Source organism: Orycteropus afer, unplaced genomic scaffold (assembly GCF_000298275.1).
Source record: "Orycteropus afer afer isolate SDZICR_OR568_19922 unplaced genomic scaffold, OryAfe1.0 scaffold00049, whole genome shotgun sequence".
Lineage (NCBI taxonomy): Eukaryota > Metazoa > Chordata > Mammalia > Tubulidentata > Orycteropodidae > Orycteropus > Orycteropus afer.
The window spans coordinates 5,491,468-5,497,701 of record NW_006921636.1 but is presented as its reverse complement, the minus strand read 5'-3'; positions in this window follow the sequence as shown (position 1 = coordinate 5,497,701).

Genomic DNA, 6,234 nt, shown 5'->3' with positions numbered 1-6,234 from the left:
AGGCATGAGAAAAATAATATTGTAAGCTGAAGATGTTATTATTTGGTAATTGTTAATGTCAGCTTTGGTGGATGAGAGATGAATGTAAGTCCAGAGAAAACGGGGCCTTTGCTAATGAAATGACGTGCTTTTCCTATTTTGTCTGGAAAGCTGGATCCCAGAGCACATTCTCAGAGGGGTAGGGGAGGGAAGACTGGGTCCTTTCCGTTGGCTGTGGTTGCATACTTAAGCTGCTGTGCAGAGCCCAGGTGGTTTTTTCTGTAACTTGTTTGTTTCTTTGTTTGTTTGTTTTAAATTTAATGTGAAGAAATCTGATTCTGTGTCTTTTGGTACCTTGGGGACCCAGCTCCTATGTTCCCAGCATTTTATTTTGATTTTTTAATGTTCCTGTGTTGCTAATTGTAACATTATTTTCTGAAATGGATTTTTTCCTAATTTCTGAGAAATCAAACTATTTGGCTGTTTTTAGGAATTACATCTCATGTTAAAAACATAGAGGCTGTGGTCCTAAATTATTAAATTCTGTGACTGTTCATCTTAGCTTACTTATTTGCAGACTGATTCCACATAGGTATAATTTGTATTTTAAAAAGCAGTTCCACTGACCGGTTATAGGGGAGACGCCCTCTTTTAACCTGTTGTCCTCATTCCCAGTTCCATTGGAAAGCATTCCTTTTGTGTGTGTTTTGTTGGTAGGCTTCTGTACTTTCAATGTATTCAGATAGTTTGAGTTGCACCCAAATTAAGAAATTTTTACACACAGCAAACTCGTGCACTTTCTATCAAAAAATTTGCATTTTCTTTAATGAGATTTCTAGGAACACTGCCTACACTTTATAAGGAATGATGTATCCACCTTCAACAGGTAGAGTTTATCACTGTTAATTTTATGAGGCTATTTATTACTTTCTAGTGCATCCACTTAGAACAAGTTAAGAATGAAGCTGCTAACCTTTGTTCTTTGCCAGATTTCTTGGTATGTATCATTGTACAATATGCACAAACGCTATGGTATGCTTGTACATAGAAATTAAGAATATTACGGTGTACATAAGTTCCCTGTGGCTTATGGACATTCCTCCCAGAGTTATTTATTAATTAATCTTATGGTAGGGCTAGTATGAATACCTTTATAACGATTGTGTGCTATTAAAACAATGAAGAATCAACTGACTCCGTTTTGAAGGATATTTTCTCTATGGTAAAAATATGAGAAGAAATAAAGTCTTGATTAAATGAAGATTACTTGACTCAAAATACGTAAATGTATTTTGTTCATATTACCGCTACAAATATTATGACTAAACTATTAACAGCCACACATTATATAATAGACTGTAGTTTCTGTTAAATTCACTGAAATTCTTCTGTTTATATACCACTGTTTTTTAATGGCATTCCAGCTTTAACGTTCTGAGTCTTAGAAGTTTGACTCTAGAATGGCAAAATAATGTTAGTGTTTAGAAGGTTAAATTTCATTTATAATGTAAGCGGTGCAGGGGTTCAACATTTAAGTACAAATACTTTCACACACTACCTCTCTCTTTTTTTTTTTTTTTAAACAAAGTTTTAACATCAAGAGTTTTCTCTTGGGAGAAAAATACTTTAGGGCTTGACTTTTTGTACAAATTTTAACTGTAAAATACAAATTTTATCTTCCGTGTCTGTCTGTGAAATGTAAATTGGAGCTGCTAGTGCTTTTTATTTTCATTATCCTGAGAATACATGTCAGCGGTTTTTCAACTAGATCTCTGTCGTTGAGATTATCAGTGATATAATTGATCATTAGACATACTGTAAAACCAAAAGGTCTTGGTTATATGATAAAATGTCAATTCACTGGTAGTCTGAATTGATTATTTCAAGTGCACCTTACTAACTGAAAGTATCAGTGGATTCAGCATAAAATTTTATAGTACTAAATGTCAAGCCTGACTGTGAATTTTGTTCTTATCTTAAGTAAATTTATGACAATGTTTTCATGAGCTGGCAACAAAATATGTGTACTTTTGTGAACTATGAATTTTCTAATTAAATTTTACATGCTATAACATGATTTTTACATGAATGATATACTTTGTTTAAACTATCAAATGTCAGTATTTTACTACAATTTTATTACAAAATGTACATTATCACTAAATGGACTTTGATTTTAAATAATCAGATTAGCTTTTAGTTGTATATTATTTTTTACAAATAAAGATAGACTTGCATAAAGCCTACTTTCTTGTTTTAAAATATGTGAAAGATCACCAAGCACTTACCAAGCACCCATATATAAAGTGGGTAGGGAGAAAAATCACTAAGTTAAAAAAAGGTCCTTGCTTCCTGAACTTTCAGTTGTTAAAAGATAAACACCAAAGTATATGTAAATTTACCCATCTATGTGTGAACGTAGATAACAGCCGTAAATTGGAAAGCAGCATTGAGAATTAATCCTGATAGCAGGGAAAGATTGTGTAGGATAGCCACCCAAAGTTTTCTTGAACATTGCTAAAGATTATTTAAAACAAGACAAAAGTAGTTAGTAACGTGCAGGTTAATGTTCTCAAAGTCAGTTTCACTGAGTTGTGCATATTACCATCCTTCAGTTTCTACTGAAAAATTGAAAAAGCCTGAGAAAAAAGAAACCCTCTTCCTGAGCCGTTTCTAATCCTAAAGCAGTAACCTGCCACTGGCTTAGCTGATGTCTGTACCAACTCTTCTATCAGCCAGTTTGGAAGGTAATCTTGATCCCCATCCCCCACCCCTCAATTCAGAAACATTTAAAATCCTCCGAGTAGAAGCTGAACATTATGTGTATGGAGTTCTTCCTATCACTTATCGGTACAGATTCGGCTGGACACTCATGTCCGGGGCCCTCCGTGACGTAATAGTGTGGAACTAAAACACACCCCTCCACATAGGCTGCCAATGCTGTTTGACCTGAAATCCCTGCTGCTCCCAAATTCCCGGTTCTGGGAAGAACTTGATAAATTTGACTTTAAGGAAAAATGAGCCTTACTGTTTGGTTGTATCCATTTAAGTACTTGAATTGTTTAGCAGCAACTGATAAAACCACTGGTTTGCTTTGACTCTCCCGTCTTTTAGATCAATGAAAGGTTTGATGCTGGGTGGTAGAGGCTTAACTTTAGTATGGCTGTCAGTGACTTGGCAGCCGAACCCTCCTAAACAGAAGTTTGGGAAAACCTTGCATTGAAAAAAATGGAAAGCCTTGACATGGTTATATTGCAACAACAAATCATTTGGTGATGGGGTCTGTTACCTGGAAAGTGAAACAAAAAATAGTTGTGCCTCCTGGCTATTGTAAGATCATCTATGTGGTAGTAAGTGCTGTCAAAAAAGAGAATTTGGAAACCAAAACTGAGTCTGCACTGCTCCCAGGAGTATAAATGCCATCAGCTGGCACTGTGTGGCTGGCTGGCTGGCTACTAAAAGGTAAACATAAAGGAAATTAGTCTGCTTGATTTAACAACTGAGAAACAAGAAGACCTCGGGAGTATTCCTCCCTAAAATCAAGTAAGCGAATGTGTTTATTAGCCTTTTAGTTATTTTACAACATTTGCTGTGTATTTTACAAATTAAAATTGCATTCATTGTATTGACAAGTTGTATTCAGGTTTTCCCATATTTTTTTTAAAGTTACCTTTGGCAATGGTGTTTATTTCCAAAAGCAGTGTTCTCCATGTGATGGAAAACCTAATAACCTTATAATTCCAGGGAATGAGTAGCAAAGTTATTACAATATTAGTAACTGAGATAACTTTTTTAAAGTAATTTTTGATCATGCAAATAACACAAATTCATTCTCTTCATTTAAAAAGAAATGGTTTATTGGTCATCAGGCATACTTATCTGTGCTGTACTTTGCTGTAAAAAGGGAATTGAAGTGGCTTATGAAGAAAGGTGACTATAATTTTTAGCCAAATTGGGATACTTTGGAGAACAAACAAGCTTCTTATTAACCTTGACAGAATATAGGCATAAACTGGAGCCGTCTTGGGTAAAGTGGAATGTGGGTCTCCCTATTCAAGATACTGTAGTGCAATGGCTTTTAGACAGTTTTTAAAATTGAAAACCCCAGTTAGAAATGCATTTAACTTTGTGGCCCAGTACAAAGATATGTGTATATATGATATGTGTGTGTGTATTTGTGCAGACCCATTCCTTACTGATAGTTAGGTCAAAGACCAGGTTGTCGTTGTTATGTGCCATCGAGTCATCTCCGACTCAAAGCAACTTTATGTGCAGCAGAACGAAACACTGCCCAGTCCTGTGCCAGCCTCATGATCCCTACCATACCTGAGCCCATCGCTGCAGCCACTGTGTCAATTCTTCTTATTGAGGGCCTTCTCCTCTTTCATTGACCCTCCATTTTCCCAAGCATGACATCCTTCTCCAGAGAATGGTCCCTTCTGACAGCATGATCAAAGTAGGTGAGACAAAGTCTGGCCATTCTCACTTCCAAGGAGCATTCTGGCTACACTTCCTCCAGGACAGATTTGTTAGTTATTTTAGCAGTCATGGTACTTTCACCATTCTTTGCCAACATGCAACTCAAAAGCATTGACTCTTCTTCAGTCTTCCTTTTTCATTGTCCAGCTCTCACATGCATATGAGGCAATTGAAAATACCATGGTTTGGGTGAGGCGCACCTTAGTCTTTAAGGAGGTATCTTTGCTCTTCGGCACTTGAAAGAGGTCTTTTGCAACAGATTTGCCCAATGCAATCCGTCGTTTGATGCCTTGACTGCTGCTTCCATTGGCATTGATTGTAAAATAAAGTAATATGAAGTCTTTGACAACTTCAGTCTTTTCTCCATTCATCATGATGTTGCTTATTGGTCCAGTTGTGAGGATTTTTGTTTTCTTTATATTGAAGTGTAAGCCACACTGCAGACTATAGTCTTTAATCTTCATCAGTAAGTGCTCCAAGTCATCCTCACTTTCAGCAAGCAAAATTGTGTCATTTGCGTATCACAAGTTGTTAATGAGTCTTCCTCCAATCATGATGCCACATTCTTCATATAGTCCAGCTTCTCAGATTATTTGCTCAGCATAAAGATTGAATAAGTATGGTGAAAGGATACAACCCTGATGTACTCCCTTCCTGATTTTAAACCATGTAGTATCCTTTTGTTCTGTTTGAACGACAGCCTCCTGGTCTATGTACAGGTTCCTCATGAATAACAATTAAGTGTTCTGAAATTCCCATTCTTCTCAACGTTAACCACAATTTGTTATGATCCTACTAAAAGTGCAAGGAGGCCATATCTTCCGACCTCCTCTAACCCTACAAGAGGAAGACAGGATCACCATCAAAAGCCCAAGGCCTATTCCTGTGAGACCAGACAAGCCGCCTCCCTCCAGCCCTTACACCAACCATTCGTTCCTCCCACAGCACCCAAAGCCTATCTGCCGGGTCGATAATTCACTGCAGTGACCACACAGAACTCACAGACTGGGGTTTATTAGGGAAGAACCAGGCTACAATTCAAGTTCAGGAACAACGTTCAGTCTCTCTCCCAGCCTGCTGTCTCTCACCCAACAGTCTCTCTCAGTCTCTCTCCCAGCAATGCGTGTCTCTCGGTGTCTCTTTCTCAGCAACACATCTTCCTCAGCCAGAGGTCAGAGAGAGTTCTGCCTCTAGGAGGCCTCCTTTTGAGCCTGGCAGCGTGGCCCAACTAGCCAATCATAACATCAGAATACTAAGCACCTGAGAGAGAGTGACCCTCCCAGAACATTGCTTTGTGCCACGCCCAACAGAAATACCCCAGGTGGATAACTTTTACAGCCAGGAGCTCCTCACTCACTCACAGCAGATTCCACCACAGAGTTTACAAAGACTCATGGCAGAAAAGGCATACTAGGTAATTTACTACACCGCAGATCCACACAATCAAGTCCCTTTGCATAACAAAATAAAACACAAGTAAACATCTTTCTGGTATTCTTTGCTTTCAGCCAAGATCCATCTGACATCAGCTATGATATCCCTCACTCCACATCCTCTTCTGAATCCAGCTTGCATTTCTGGAAGTTCTCTGTCAATATACTACTACAACCATTTTTTAATTATCTTCAGTAAGATTTTACTAGGTAGTTATGTGAAAATCGGTGTTATGCCAAAATGGAGGATGATGACATCATTACCTAACGGCCAAGTTTTATCATTATAAAACTACCAAGCCACTGAGAATCATGGCCCACCCAAGTTGACATTCAAATACTG